General features: G+C 46.3%; 1 long non-coding RNA gene across 1 annotated transcript in view; it reads right to left on the minus strand.

Moving 5' to 3' along the window:
• The window catches only part of LOC112424844 (uncharacterized), a 153,745-nt gene that overhangs the window by 94,875 nt on the left and 43,409 nt on the right, over positions 1-15,461 (minus strand). Inside the window, exon 2 of the long non-coding RNA XR_011621939.1 lies at positions 14,206-14,288. This is a non-coding gene — a long non-coding RNA (uncharacterized lncRNA). The remainder of the gene's footprint in view (positions 1-14,205; positions 14,289-15,461) is intronic.

Genomic DNA, 15,461 nt, shown 5'->3' on the forward strand with positions numbered 1-15,461 from the left:
GTTCCCTTGCATCCAAAGCATCCTTCAGCTGCAGGACACATGTTCTCTCTCAGTTCAATGAGACTGTCTATTGCACTCCAACTTCTGATCTCAAAGTATGTATAGGCTCCTACATACAGTGGGATGTTGATAAAATTCTGTATCTAATAGAAAATTATTCAGCCTTAAGGCAATGTCTTTAAAGATCTTGCCATTTGCTACATGGATGAAACTGACGACATGATGCTAAGTGAAATAAGCCAGACACAGAAAGATGCTGTATGATCTCACTAATATGCAGAATATTTTTTAAAAGTCAAATAAATAGAGAACAGTGGTTACTGGAGGAAGGGAGGAGGAGGAAGTGGGGAGAAGTAGGTCAAAGAGTGCCAAGTTGCAGTTGTGTAGGATGAATAAGCCTAGAAGTCTGATGCACAGCAGGAGGACTGTGGTTCATAACATTGTATGACCTACTCAAAATGTGCTAAGAGATACATCTGAAGTGCTCTTACTACATACACACAAAAGATAACTATGGATGGCAATGAATATGTACCTTTGTTTGACTGTCATAATCATATCACTATGTATATGCGTACCAAAACATCATGTTGTACACCTTAAATATAGGCAACAGAAGATAAATTAAAAATAAATAAATAATAAATAATTAAATTCTATATCTGTCGGTGACAAGAAGCTAATTTAAGGAATATACATTATTAAAGAGAAATATGGGTTGATATTTCAAGCACAATAAATGTTTAATGAACTGTCGTCGCACAAAAATGAACAAATGGATGAATCTAAGAAGGTAGAATATAATAAAATCATTTTACATTTGTCCCATGTGGTCTATCTTTATCCTTTTCACAGTACAGCAGAAAACATTTTGATCTGACACCAGAAGGAACTTTCCATCCACAGCTTTATTTCAGATAAAGCCTGCAGAACCAGAACCCCATCTTGTGGGCAGAGAACTATGTATATAGCACACCCTCTTTACCCTGTACCCACCCTGGCACCAACACCGTGCCAGTCCAATTCCACTCCCGCTTCTTGGTGGTGGTGGGAGTGGTCCAGATTTTTCTTTAGTCTTGCCTCCCTCAGTCTCTCATCCCCTGCTGTGCCCCCTCTTGTGGTCTGTCATCTTTATTCACAAGACACAACATTAGGGCCTCTATTAGCATAGAGAACGACAGTGAGAAATACAGTATGTGGAACAAGCCTCCCGCTTTCTCCTTTCTCTGCAATTATCACTCAACTGCCTCAGTAAACAACAAAATTGTTCTCCACACACATCATTACCGCTTACAAGATTAAAATAGTCTGGAGGTCAGGAAGGCAAACACAGGTTAGTTTGAGTTTTTGAAATGAATTGCTCTCCCTGGCTAAACTTTCCCTAACCCCTTCTTTCCTGGGGAAATTGAGAATAAGAGGCCAGCCAGTCAAGCTAGCAGTCCCCTCCTCACTTGGGAAAAGATTTTAGAGAGAGAGAGAATGAGAAAAAGACTATTCATTGCAGCCTTGGGCTGGGCTGGGGGACACAGGCTGGGAAGCTGGGCTCACATTCAAGGTCTCTGCACTCTCAGCCACACCTTCCTGGGCCTGGGCACCCTCTTGAACCCCCAAGGCTTTGGTGCATCTTCCACAGGCATGCAGATGTTGGATTCTACCTGCAAGAGCCACCGACTAGGTCCAAAATAGGGAGTCCTGGGTGAGCAGCTTCCCATTCATCTCTCCAGATTGTAGTCTTTTTTTGAGACGGAGTCTTGCTCTGCTGCCCAGACGGGAGTGCAGTGGCATGATCTCAGCTCACTGCACCCTCCACCTCCCAGGTTCAAGCGATTCTCCTGCCTCAGACTCCTGAGTAGCTGGGATTACAGGCACTTGCCACCACACCTGGCTAATTTTTGTATTTTTTGTGGAGACGGGGTTTCGCCCTGTTGGCCAAGCTGGTCTCAAACTCCTGAACTCAGGTGATCTGCCTTCCTTGGCCTCCCAAAGTGTTGGGATTACAGGCATGAGCCCCTGCACCTGGCCATGGTCCTGATTTTATTATCCACCCAACCCCTGACAAGGTGGGCATGAGCTTTGTATACCACCAGGGCAGTATGATAATGACCAAACCCAACAGGCTAGAACCAAAAGCATCCTTACCAACCACAGCCCATGCTGCACTCCAGGGGCTCTGCATGTGCTGCTCTCCATGGGAACAGTGCCCTGGAGCAGGGTCACACCACGGAAGCCTCCAATGGCACGGGCATGGCCCTCTGGCCTTGTTGGCTGATGCTCTCTGATAATGGGCTCTCCCCACAGATAAAGAGACATTTTCTATGACCTTGAAATGTGTCCTGAAAGGATGAGAATCAGTCATGAATGAACAGATTTAGTTGGGCCATGGTTCTATACCTGGCATAAAGGCGACGGGTGGATAAACTCAAATGACTCCCAGGACCAGAAAGGCAGCACACGTGTGAGCTCTGGTGGACTAGAGACACACCCAGCTGAAGGTCTTCAAATGCAAGTTTAGAAACCGTGCTGGCCAGACAAAAGACAGCTGAAGACCAGGTTCAGCCTCCTGGCATCCAGTTTGTGATCTCTGGACTAGGAAGAAAACAAAAAAGAGGAAAAGCAAGAGATGAGAATAAACAAAGGCAAAGGGTTTTGTTCTCCTACTGACTAGCAGCCACATCCTCTCTCCGCGGTGAAGCGTCTTCCAGACTTTGAAAAACGATCCCCATGAAAGGAACATGTTTCCAGGATGTTTTTCTAGGAATCAGAACGCCCTCCACCAGCCAGCCCCACTCTCTTCTAAGCTCCTTTGGGACCAGAGACGTCTTATGAAATGTCTAGCCGACATTAGAAGGAAATCTGCCGCCACAGCCTGGAGGGTTTTCTTCTACTGAAACTAGTTGGCATTGGCCATAATAAAAACCGCATGAGCTTGAAGCTATTTGCGTGGTGTTGTAATGGCAGCACAGACCAGCCCAGTCTTCTGGTATTCTGTCCTGATGCCTGGCGAAGATGGAAATGAGGAGACACACGATGACTGCGTCCCCAGTGGTGTTCTGTGTCTGTGCCTGCTAAAGGCACTAACAAAGAAGCCAGTCATTGCCTCACACCATCATTACCCATCCCCTCTGATATGTGGGGCACAGGGTGAGAGCATGATGAGTTAGGAATCAATCACATCCAACTAGGTTGGAAGTAAATGGGACCTTAAGCACAGGGTGCACCCAGCTGGAAGGATTCCTGCAGCTGCTCCCAGCAAAGATATTGCTCGTCCATAGAGACTCCAAACAGGCTTATTGGGGGTGGGTGGGGGGCAGGTGGGAGAAGTAGCAACAGTGGTTGGAGGTCAGGAAGGGAAGGGAGGGGATTGTCAGGCCTTGGGGACTTGGATTACATGTGAGTTCCATAAGGCCTGGTCCAGTAAAAATCATTAAAACAGTGGTTGTGAGGATTTGGGATCTAATTAAATAATAGATTATAGTTGACTGATTTACTAATGTTTTCTTCTGACGTCAATCAAAGGCATCTTTTCCGTTTCTTTTCCTTGTATTTTTGAAAAGTAGGAAAATTCCAAGGACAGGGGAACAAGAAAGAGGATAGTTCCCTTGTGTGTGCATTTGAGATTCAGTTTGAAAATCTGTTAGAAAACAATGGGAAACTGAAAGCTACAATGAGGGAGGGAAAGGGCAGATGGAATCAGTAGGTAAATACCTAATGCCAAGAGCTCCCTCGTGCCTCCCACATCACCATCCGGCTGCCCTGGCTCCCAGAACCCTGGTGGGCACAGTTGGAAACCACTGTGGCACCTACCAGGTCACCAGCCTACCAGACGTCCCCCATCCCACCATGGCTCCTGCACCTCTGCCCCATCACTACAGGTCCCCCTGGTCAAAGTAAGCCCAGACCCTGGCAGACACTCAGTGGCCTCCTGGTCCCCTGAGGGGGTGGCTGCCTGACCAACAGCCTGCACTTTCCCAAGGTTGCCCTTCATGGCCACCCAGGGGAGCTACAGCCTCCATAGTGCACGGCACAAGTTAAGTATGTTGAATATCACCCCCAGGGAAAGGGCTAAAATAGGAACAAGTTGGCCTAAGAAGACTTCATAGTAGAAACATAAAAAGGCCATGGTTAATAAATGTATACGGAGACTATTGGGGGAAATGTAAAAATTGACATGAAATTGACGTGATTGGAAAGGCATCAGCTACAAAAGAGCCAGAGAAGAGACAAATATTTTCTTGGTCAGATAAAGGGTGAGATTGATAAAGTTTAGATGATATGAGCTACCTTAGCCCAGAAATGCCTATCAGTCCAACCTTGAGACAACTTCTCAGCATTTTTGTGGCTTAAAAACAACAAAGAGAGATAATCTCATTTCACTCAGCACCTCAAAAGAACTCTCTGGTGACACAGTAATATGAAACTCACTAATCAAATGCCTCAGGGTAAGTCAGCCTCCTTCACTTTCTGACAAAGTTCTATCATCTATAAGAAGAAGAAGAATTTCTAACCTGAGTCAACCAATTTAAAATCAGTGATCAATGGGCTGGTCTTTTTGCCTGAGGATGGCACATAATTTTTTTTTTTGTTTGGCGGTATACAAGGACAACAAAAAAGTTCCAGGGGAGGTATTGTCCTGTTAAACCACAAGATTGATGCAAGAAGGACCACAGTATAGAGCCTAAGTCTCCAGAAAAAGATAGAATGACTCCCAAATCTATAAGACTGAACTGAAAGTATGAACAGATGAAGCCAGATCATGCCATCAGAAAAGAAGTTTTCACACCCAAGGTGTGACATCCCAGCCCATTTCAAGTTCACCAGAGCTTGTGGGCCCTATATCCCATATTTGGCCATGATTCTTCAGTCTCTTACAACTTGAGGCTGATAAACCATCTAACTAGTGCACCTTGTTCCGATTCCAAGCTCCTCACCAAACAATCTGCTATTGACAATCGACATGAAGATTATGCTATAGGACGAGATAGGTGCGAGCCATTACAATGTATTTTATCTGCATGATAGTTGCATTTTTCAGTATCTGATATGAGCCACAAGTATATACATTTGTTTAGAGCAAATCTTTCTAAGCATTGGATCTGCTGTCATCATCCTGACTGAATCAGGTTTTGAACCCATAAAGCTAGGGGCAAACCCTCGACCTTGGGGAGGCCTTCAATACCATTATCAATAGAGTCAGGCAGCTTCCCTGGTTACAACTCACTGCAGCCCTTCAGTTCACATCTGTGACTCCCACTTGAGTTCTTTGTTTTCCAGACGTGTATTGTGTGTTGGGCAGCTTTGAGCCTCATCCTCCAGAACCAAGGACATACTTTGTAAGATGTCTGCCTACGGGTTTTTTCTCTTTGGTCAGTCACCTGGTCACTCTGAAGATTAAATGCATAACCCAGGTTTCGGCACACCCAGCTCTGGTCAACTGAGTGAAAACAACTCTAGCGCAGATGCCTTAAATATCCCTGACTTCCAACCATCTTATATGGGGCAGAGTCCCAGAGAGACAGTGATGGCCTCCAAAGTTAACTGAGGGTTACCGGCCCCTTTTTCTCTCCAGTTAGGCTCTCACAGGCTCGCCTGGATGGCAAGTTCTCCACGGATGTTAGCAAGTGCTTTCTTTCAGCCTACTACTCATGTCAGTATCCCCAGTGCCTAAGAGGGTTCCTGGTCAGGTGGATCATGAGGTCAGGAGATTGAGACCATCCTGGCTAATGTGGTGAAACCCCATCTCTACTAAAAATACAAAAAATTAGCCAAGCGTGGTGGCGGGCACCTGTATTCCCAGCTACTCGGTTGGCTGAGGCAGGAGAATGGCGTGAACCCGGGAGGCGGAGCTTGCAGTGAGCCAAGATCGCACCGCTGCACTCCAGCCTGGGCAACAGAGCAAGACTCCATTTCAAAAAAAAAAGAAAAGAAAAGAAAAGAAAAGAAAAAAAGAGGGTACCGGATACATAGCAGGGACTCAGTAAGTGATTTGGAGTGAACGAATGAATGAATGAATGCAGGCAGTGTTTCTCTACCTTGCCTCTGCCTCCAAGTCATTCACAAGCAAAACATGTCCTAGAAGTAACAACTCTCATGACACAAAGGGATTCTCAGTGGTATGGGAGGGAGAGAAAGTCAGTTGCATATCAAAATATCTACGGCCTTAAGTTTAATAACACTCCCCCTTCTCCCCCAGCACACACAGATGCACACATCGCAGGAGATTCTAAAACTGCCACACTGACTCTTTGGAAAGAGACTAAAAGGAAACACTTGTTGGCTTCCTCCATGGAGGCATCCCGCCCACCTTGGACAAAGCCAGGCAGAGCCTGGGGAGCAACCAGAGAAGGAGCGTGCTGGTTCTCCAAGGCTCTGCTCCTTCTCATCCACCCACACGCAAGGAGCCTAACTCACTCACAGCACTGGGTGTTTGCCATTTCCTGTATGGAAAATGGTTACGGTAATTTTGTTTTCAAAGAAACAAGCCTCCCACTCAAACACACCATGCCAAAGGAGAAACCAGGCTCGCGAGAGCCCACTACAGGGCTCTGCCTGGAGCAGCACTTCCTTCTTGCCACAGACAGCACCTGTCTGCTCCTCCTCCTTGTGGTGGAAGCCCATGGCTGCCCGGCCTTGGGAACCCAGGCTGAACCCCCAGGTTACTCCCACCACGGCTTTGGGGACGTGGGGGCACACTGAGAGTCTTTGGGGTCCCAAAAGATGGAGACAAAAGAAGGTCAATTTTGAAGTGAAATTCCCTGGAGAGGAATCCAAGAGGAGGCTCCAGGAGCTCTGCCCAGCAGGGACAGTGAATACCTTTGAGCAAAGAACTATCAAATGCCAAATCAGGACCCCAGGACCCACTGGCCTATGTCCCCACTGTCCTTAATCCCCAGCCTCTGGGATCCCCAAGGCCCCCTGGATGTGGGAGTGGCTGGCATGTCACAACCTCAAGCTGTCCTCTCTCCCACCTGTCACCACAGCGACACCCATGAAGCAGCAGAAGTGTGCCCTGAAGGCATGGCACAAAGCTGAGGTGAGGCAGGAGGAGGGAGGGCAGCTGTGGGGGGTCCACTCACCTTTGGCATTTAGTCCAAACACCTGGGTGACATCCTCATCCCTGCTACTTCTCTGAGTTCTGTAAAGTCCAGGCCATGATTTTCCCAGGGACAAACACCTTGCACAGTGACTCCGGACACTAAGCCTCACTGGGAGTCTCTGTAGCCCTGCGTGACTGCTCAGGCTCCAGTTAATAACCAGATCCTGCTGCCTGCCCGTGTCTGCCACGTTCCTGTGCCAAGAGGAGTAGAGGAAGACCCTGTTCCCCGAGCACATCAGCGCTGCTCTGACCCACCACTTAGGGATTTGCTGCCTGCACTTGCAAATCCCTAAGAGGAGCAGCCACCAGTCATGGGGTGCTCACCACACACCAGGCCCAGTGCTAAATGCTCAAAGCGCCCTCTCCCTTGGACATAGAGACTCTCATTATGCCCTTTTTATAAGTGAGACTTCGAAGAATTGAGTCTCACAATGACCTTCACCCCTCTGTCCAGTAGAGGCAATTTATAAAACCAGGATCTGGAATTAAGTTTGTTGCTACAGAGGAGAGTTTTATCCCAGATATGGAAATACAAGAACCCCCTGAGCAGCCATCCCTGCATCCCTCACTACATCTAACTAATTAAATCAACATTTTCAACAGCCTCCCTGCGCCTGGCACCATCTTGACCTGCGTTAGCGTCTCCCCGAGTGCTGGTATTCAACATTTGCCATGAGAATAGCAGTGGTCTGAGGACCCAGTGCTGCTAGACACCGGGTCTCAGCCTGACCTTTGAGAACAGAGTGGCTGTTTACTCACTGCCTCCCCACCAGACACAGGAGACGGGACTCCCTAAGATGCTTGCCTTACAGGCAGCGAGAATCCCCCCAAAGCAAAGCTAAAAAGGGATCTGTCTTCAAGGACGCTGGGGCCCTCCTTTTTTTTTAAGGAAGAAAATAAAAACGTGGTAAAAAGTGCTGAGAGGATTGAATTATAACACATCAGAAGGAAAAGAGAATCTGCAGTTGTCCTTATTGTCGTCAGCCTGTTCAGTAATGAGTGGGGAAATGAGAAGAGGAAAACAACTGGAAGAACATATGACCCAGAAAAACCTGGCCCTTTGCAAATGCTGAGCTGGGCCTCCTTCTCTCAGGGTGCTCCAGAGCAGAGGCTCTCAGTGAGATCCCTGGACCGGCAGCAGCAGCATCACCAGGGAGCTTGTTAGAAATGCACATTTTCAGGCCTCATCCTAAGCCGTAGTCAATCAGAAACAGGGTGGCCGGCCTTGTAGCCTGTGGTTGCTCATTTGAGAACCTCTGTTGTAGGGGAAAAGAAGTACCTGGGATATATTTACAGCTTCTTTACTCTTGCTGGAGCTGCAACACAGCTGCAAAGCCATGAGCACAAGCCAAGGAGAGCCTGTGCCATTAGTGCAGATCACGACTGGATCAGCATGTTGAATCCCAACTTTTTGAGTCATCTCCGAGGTGAAAGTGTTGTTTCCCCAACCTTATTTGCTCCAACCTTTTGAAAATCAGTTTTCTGGCCACACTCTGCCTCTTGCTCCCTTGCCAGGCAGATGGGAAGTAGGATTCCCCAAGAGGATCAGGAACAATCTCGTTGGACTAAATTAAGCCAATCTTCATCACGTGCCTAAAACTACCTTTGGATCTTTACAGAACCTTGAAAAACACTGGCTCCTGTTCCTTTGTCTTACTTCTTGCATCTTCCTAGAGCACAGCACAGCCTAACTCAATTCTTCTGACATAAATATGAATCACAGACCCTCCATAAGTACCAGCCCGGATAGGGACACAATCTCTCCCAGTGAGAGATGTCCCGTAGCATCATTTTGTCCAATCGTCCATTTCCACTGATGGCTCAGAAATCACATCCGTGCCTCGTTATTGAAATGTACACTTTGACACTGTTTTATTACAAAGACAAAGCCACACTGTAAAAGCATGTATTCGGCAAATCACTGGTCAGCACAGACATCGGTATCCCCAGGACTCCCTGAGATACAGCAGGAGGGAAGAGCCATTCTCTGTGGGTGATTTGCTTATTTTCTCTTTAAGGGACGGGAGAGAAGTTCTGGCTTAAGGGCCCCCAATTTAAATGTATGTCACTGTCATCTCACTGTTAGATCAGCTGTCAGCGACCACTCTCAGACTGTGTGAAGTCACAGTCTTTGACACAGCTTACATAGAAACGGTGACCCTGTGACTCTAGGGAGCCAACAACATAGAGAGGCGCCCACAGTGGGGCCTATGAGCAACTGCTGATGACCAGATTCTACTTGTGGCTGGGATTCAAGGAGTTCAGTGAGATTGGCTCTGTCTCCAGTGATGGGACTCTCCATGTGGTGGAGGAGGGCTTAACTGGCAAGGTCACTGGGGGTGGGAGTGACACAGATACAACCTCTGCCAGCCTTGCTCTTTCCCCCAGCAACTAGGAGTCACTCATTTTCCCCTGCAAAGAAGGAACTGAGCAGGTTGCTCATTTGCCCAACTCAGAGTCCTCTGAATTTTCCAGATGCCAGGCCGTCTGCCACTCTTCTGCGGAGGGGACGGCCACAGGGGCTGGAAGCACATTATCTTTAATGATCCTAGAAGGATCCCTTCTGGGGCCAACCTGCTCTCCATATGCCAAACGCCTGCTACATCGAGCTGTCTTTCTTCTCCATCCCCAGAAGCACCTCTTTTTGTGCCTCATTTAAAGGGTCTGAAAGGCAAATGGCTTCCAGACCTCTTCTACCTCATATCTTGAGCTCATTAACAGAGACAAAGAGGGACTGGGGGAAAAGTCACCAAATACAAAACACACTTTCAATGGGAAACCAAATACCATATGTTCTTACTTCTAAGTGGGAGCTAAGCTATGAGGACGCAAAGGCATAAGAGTGATATAATGGACTTTGGGGACTTGGTGGGGGGCAGGTTGGGAGGGGGGTGATGGATAAAAGACTACATATACTGGGTATGATATACACGGCTCAGGTGACAGGTGCACTAAAATCTCAGAAATCACCACTAAAGAACCTTTCCATGCAACCAAAAACCACCTCTACCCCAAAAACTGTTGAAATAAAAAAACTAATTTTAAAGAACTGTATTTTTTGTTTTCTGTTTAACATTCACTCATGCCTGGGCACAAGCATTTAGCAAGCTGGGCTAGCCTCCATACAAAAGGACAATAGAACCTCATTGAAATAAACACTTATTTATTCAATAAATATTTATAAAACACATTCTTTAAGGCATTATGCTAGGAGTCCCAAAGTAAACTAATGCTGAGCAAAACTAACGTAGCCCTTTCCTCACTGAACGTCAGTGCAGATAGCAGACAGGCATTCAACAAGAACATAAACAAATGTATGTGTGATTTCAACGCATGCTAAGTGCCAGGGAGAAACAAAGCACAATGATTCAGCTGAAAGGAGATCACTCAGGGAAGGCCTTGCTGAGGAGGAAATATTTTTTGTTATTATTATTATTATACTTTAAGTTCTAGGGTACATGTGCATAACATGCAGGTTTGTTACATATGTATACTTGTGCCATGTTGCTGTGCTGCACCCATCAACTCGTCAGCACTCATCAACTCGTCCTTTACATCAGGTATAACTCCCAATGCAATCCCTCCCCCCTCCCACCTCCCCATGATAGGCCCCAGTGTATGATGTTCCCCTTCCCGAGTCCAAGTGATCTCATTGTTCAGTTCCCACCTATGAGTGAGAACATGCAGTGTTTGGTTTTCTGTTCTTGCAATAGTTTGCTGAGAATGATGGTTTCCAGCTGCATCCATGTCCCTACAAATGACACAAACTCATCCATTTTTATGGCTGCATAGTATTCCATGGTGTATATGTGCCACGTTTTCTTAATCCAGTCTGTCACTGATGGACATTTGGGTTGATTCCAAGTCTTTGGTATTGTGAATAGTGCCACAATAAACATACGTGTGCATGTGTCTTTATAGCAGCATGATTTATAATCCTTTGGGTATATACCCAGTAATGGGATGGCTGGGTCATATGGTACTTCTAGTTCTAGATGCTGAGGAGGAAATATTTAAGGCAAAACCTGAAGTATAAAAATAGGCCAGCCATGCAAGCATTCAGGAGGGAAAGTGTCCCATGCAGAGGGAACTATGCGTCAGAAGACCAGGTATGGGAAGTGTTGCATGAATTTAAGGAACACAAAGCAGTCGGAGTGGCCCAAGTGACATGAGTGAGATGGTGGGGAGTAGAACAAGATGGAATTGGAAAGGTGCACAGGGGCTGGATCAGGGGAGGTGGGGTTGGGAAGGTGGGCAGGGCCTGGACAAGGGAGGACCTTGATAGCCATACTATGAGATCTGGACTTTTTTCCAACATGTAATGGAATACCATTGAAGTGTTTTAAGAAGGAGTGTCATATGGTATAAAATATCTTTTTTTAAAAAAATATCTAGGCTACTCTGAGAAGAAAAAATAAATTGAAGGAACTGGAAAGAAAGTAGGAGACAAGTAAGCAGCTGGTGTGGTTGTCCTGGTGAGAAATGTTGCTGTCTGGAATTCTGCATTAGCAGCAGAGATGGAAGGAAGTGGATGTATTTGAGATATCTGGGTGATGTGGAAGAAGAAGAAATCAAAGACCGCACAAGATTTCTGACTGGGACAATTAGATGAATGACGGTCCCAGTAGAGATGGGCTGAGCACTCTGGTGACAAAGGCCATGTCTGTTGAGAAACAGAGGCAGGGGTCAGGCATCCAGAGGGCTGCTCTGAGCATGCCTGTGCGGAGTCAGTCCATGTGCTGATGCCCACCAGCAGTGCCCCAAGCGTTCCTTCCTCACTGCTGGCCATTAGCCAGAACATGGCAGTGAACGCGCAGTTCCACGTCTCCTGGCATCAGCAGCTATAGCAAAACAAAACCAACTTTCTGCTTTCAACATTTGGTGTTGAAACACAAACAGAAACATCTCAAAAAACACCATTCATTTGGGTTTCCCATTATTCACACAGATTGGGTTGCCTTCTTGCTCATGACAGTCCGAGAACGAGCAGTAGACCAGGCTTCTATACGGAGTTACTTGTTGACTAAGGAAATGAGAAGATCTACAGCCTTCAAGAACCCTGGTAATCCTAGATGTAAGATTTCTACATCTGCTCTCCCTGGTTCCACTTTGTGAACCGTCCCTTGTTCCCATCTCTAAAATGCACGAGCCCTTAACTTGGACACAGTTGTGAATATCGTGGTGCCCAAAAAGACATGTAGTCTGACTTATGTAATAAACCCAAGAATTCAACCAAGCTTTATAACTTCTCTCACAGCAGGTATAACTCTTTAAATTTTTATTGTACTTGTCTGTCTGTGTGTTATCTCTTCTACTAAATGCTTTGAAGGCAAGTTCTTTGGCACGGTCTGGGACTCTGTAAAACTTACTCTGGCTTGCTCATTGGAGGGAGACGCTTAATAGTTTCTGATGATGATGTCACAAATCTCCAATGCCATTGTCAACTGGGAAGTTTAATTCAGACCTGTCCTTGGAGGTGAGCTTAAATGGAAAAAAATGTAGGACCTCCAAGCTATCATCCATCCAAGTCAAAACAGCATTTCCTGTTCACAACTGGCTAACGAAAGTACCAGATGTAAAATCATGAAGTCAAGGAGGTGCAGTAAGGAGTGCAGGAGCAGGCTCTGTGTCTCGCTTCCTGGGCCCAAATCCCAGCACTGTCTCTTACTAACTTCGTGAACTTAGCAAGTCACTTGATTTCTTTGGACCTAGTTTTGGTTTTTTTTTGGTTGTTGTTGTTTTTTAAATCTTTAAAATGGAGATAATGTTAGGGTTATTACGAGGATTGAATGAAATAATATGTGTAATCAGCTTACAACAGTGCTCAAGAAGTGATCATAGGGCCAGACATGGTGGCTCACACCTGTAATCGCAGCACTTTAGGAGGCCAAGGCAGGTGGATCACTCGAGGCCAGGAGTTTGAGACCAGCCTGGCCAACACAGTAAAACCCCGTCTCTACTTAAAAAAAATAATAAAAATTTGCTGGATGTGGTGGTGTACACCTGTAGTCCCAGATACTCAGGGGGCTGAGGTAGGAGAATAGCTTGAACCCAGAAGGCAGAGGTTGCAGTGAGCCAAGATCGTGCCACTACACTCCAGCCTGGGCAACAGAGCAAGACTCTGTCTCAAAAAAAAAAAAAGAAGTGATAATGGTGATGATGGTCAGGATGATGGTGATGGTAAGAGTGATGGTGAAGATGGTGGATGATAAAAACCTTGCACATGAGGAGCTGAAACCAAGCTGAGATGTTTCTAGGGAGTCACTGAGCTTGTAGAGTGCTTTGGGCAGGTTTTGAGTGGGGAGGCCTAACGAGAATGGAATGATTTATGGCAACACGGGACTTTATGAGCAGTGCTTTGCAGAAGCCATCTAACAACAGCTGTAACTCATGTTGGCCCAAAAGATATCACATCACAGAACATGGAGCAACAATAATTTCCACTATTTCCTTCATTCTTTGATGCCAGAAACAAATGTGACCATGAGGCAGCTCATCCCTATAGCCTTTCTGCCATCGTTGGTTAATGCCCGGCTCCCTGCCTTGTCTCTCAGCCTCCTTTAGATCCATTTATAGAAGATGACTTTTAGATGCTACTCCTGTATTCCTCAAGATAATGAGGAAATGCCTAATTACATGTTAACCTACAAAAAAAAAAAAGACTAATTAGATGACCAGGCCGTTAATAACACTAATGTGAGAATACAGACCAAGAGGATCATCCAAGACCCTATTTCTCAGAGGAAAAAGAAGAGGAGAGGATGGAGCATAAATTCTGGGCTTGCACAGAGTCCCAGCTAGAGGGTTTTTGCATTGTCTTCTAGCAGACACATTAGCTGGATGGAGGACACTGTCACGACTGCCTGTCATGCTTGTTCCTGCCACTGGCCATTTGACCGATCCTGTCTCATCCCCTTCTTGACTCCTGGGTAAGACTCCTGATCCCTTGCTTTGTTTAAACACCCTCCAACCACCTTTAAGATATCAGAGCAGGAACAATGCATGAATCCATTTGCTTCAATCCCCCTCTTCCAACTGAACAACAGTTTGTCCCTAACCTACAAATGCTCTTTGACAGAACTAGACTTTACTCCCCCATCAAAACCTCTTACCATCAGCCAGCAATCCCTAGACAATTCCAGGCAGAGAATAAGGGAGAAGAAACCTTCCCAAGCGACCTCCTGTCCAGGCAACTCTGAAACAAAGCAAAAGGTGTGGATTTGATGAGAGATCACAGATTCCAAAGCCGAGTTAGGAGTGTAAATGCCAGCCACCCACTATGAGCAGCTCTCCCCTGTTCCATGCAAGATATGACTGGGAGATGTGCCCCATGGCACTGGCCAACTGCTGCTGCGAGACATCCCAACTCAAGGAGCAACCTCAGCCAGGGAAAGTGTGAACTCCACTCATAAGCGATTGGTGGAATGAAGCTTGCAAGCAGGGGAATCCACGAGACCTGTCAGAAGCTGCTCCTTGGTGTACCACACTCCACCTTACACACACACACACACACACACGCACACGCACACACCATTCACAAACCCAGATGCATGTATTGACTTGACATGATGTCAAGGACTCAGCATTAGAAAACCCTGTGTTTTGGGCTGCTTTTCCGGTAGAAACCAGGAATTATATCTTGAGGATATTTTATATAGCTAATGCGAATTCAATTACATGCATTGTGAGTAGGAGGAGGGACAGGGAAAGAAAGAAGAAATTGCAGGGTAATTTGTCCTCCAGTCCACATGGAATCACGAGCTCCACTGTCAGCCTCGGTTCCCATGGGTCCTTCACAATGTGAGTGGCTCTTAATGCTGACGTAAAGCAACCACTGTCTTGGCTTGCCTGGGACTTCGGTGTTACCCAGGATGCAGAACTTTCAGTGCTAAAACCAAGACTGTTTCAGACAACTGGGACAGCTGGTCACCTCATCACAGCCTGTAATTCCTGTGTCTAAAGATCCTTTTCTGTATTTAAGATGCTGTGGGGCCAGGCACAGTGGCTCATGCCTGTAATACCAGAACTTTGGGAGGCCAAGGCAGGCGGATCACTTGAGGTCAGGAGTTCAAGACAAGCCTGGCCAATATGGTAAAACCCTGACTCTACTAAAATTATATATATACGAAAATTAGCTGGACGTGGTGATGCACACCTGTAGTCCCAGCTACTCAGGAGGCTGAGGCAGGAGGATGGCTTGAACCCAGAAGGTGGAGGTTACAGTGAACCAAGATCATGCCACTGCACTCCAGCCTGGGAAACAGAGCATTCGTATTACCCACTGGATATTACTTTTTGCATTAGACATTCATGACACATAATTTAGCACAGGATTTTACACACTCAAGGGTTTCATGGTAACATCAGA

Source organism: Macaca nemestrina, chromosome 4 (genome assembly GCF_043159975.1).
Source record: "Macaca nemestrina isolate mMacNem1 chromosome 4, mMacNem.hap1, whole genome shotgun sequence".
Classification (NCBI taxonomy): Eukaryota; Metazoa; Chordata; class Mammalia; order Primates; family Cercopithecidae; genus Macaca; species Macaca nemestrina.